Here is a 455-nt window from a genome sequence, read left to right on the forward strand (position 1 = left end):
ACCTAGCTATGCTATGGCATTTCCCTTGGTCTTGAAGCCCAGTGGGCTTCACTCTTTCCTTGGCCCGCAACCATGTTTTTCTCCACTAGGCTCGCCTGATGCGGCTCAGCGCTGGGTCTCCAGCCCGTATCACACTAGCCCAATTGGGCTCTGGTGTTCCTGTGTCCCATGCTGCAGTGGAACCCAGCTCGCGTGGCTGTTAAGGATTCCCTGCACTGTAACACATTGGATCCCAACCTCTGTGCTGGTACATCCGTGTCCGCAATACACAGGTTTGGCACTTTTTTTTGGGCCTCCGCCATCTAGGGTATGCTTGCGGTGGAGATTTGTACAATATCTTTTGTGCATATAAGTTTAAGTCATAAACGATTTAGTTGGATGTTGCATCTGGAGGTGACAAGTTTACCCTGCGTTGTGTGCGATTGTTTGTCTGACTGCGAAGAAATCAAGCTACT

This window comes from Malus domestica, chromosome 07 (genome assembly GCF_042453785.1).
Source record: "Malus domestica chromosome 07, GDT2T_hap1".
NCBI classification, from domain to species: Eukaryota; Viridiplantae; Streptophyta; class Magnoliopsida; order Rosales; family Rosaceae; genus Malus; species Malus domestica.